Source organism: Talpa occidentalis, unplaced genomic scaffold (assembly GCF_014898055.3).
Source record: "Talpa occidentalis isolate TD23 unplaced genomic scaffold, MPIMG_talOcc4v2.1 talOcc4.9, whole genome shotgun sequence".
NCBI classification, from domain to species: domain Eukaryota; kingdom Metazoa; phylum Chordata; class Mammalia; order Eulipotyphla; family Talpidae; genus Talpa; species Talpa occidentalis.
In genome coordinates this window covers 5953398-5953701 of record NW_023605305.1, presented here as the reverse complement: position 1 = coordinate 5953701, position 304 = coordinate 5953398, and positions in this window count along the sequence as shown.

The following is a 304-nucleotide window of genomic DNA, read 5'->3' as shown; positions in this document are numbered from 1 at the left end:
CAGTCTGTTTGATGGGCCACACCGCGGAGGGTAAGGACAAAGTGCGCTGGCGAGGACAGGCTCCCACCCAGCCCTGGTCCTCACCCCACCCTCCATCAGCACCCTGCTCTTCTGGTCAGACCTCCTTGGGGTCTCCTCTCTGCACCCCCATGCCACACCTTCCCTTGTAGATTTCTCAGGTCTTTTTCTAACACTACAGGCCCCTGCCTGTGCCCCGACTTTTGTTCCCCTGCTTCCTGGGCAGTCCTCTCAGGTGAGGCCTCCTCTCGGACCCCTGGACCAAGAAGGGGGGGGGGCCTCTTTG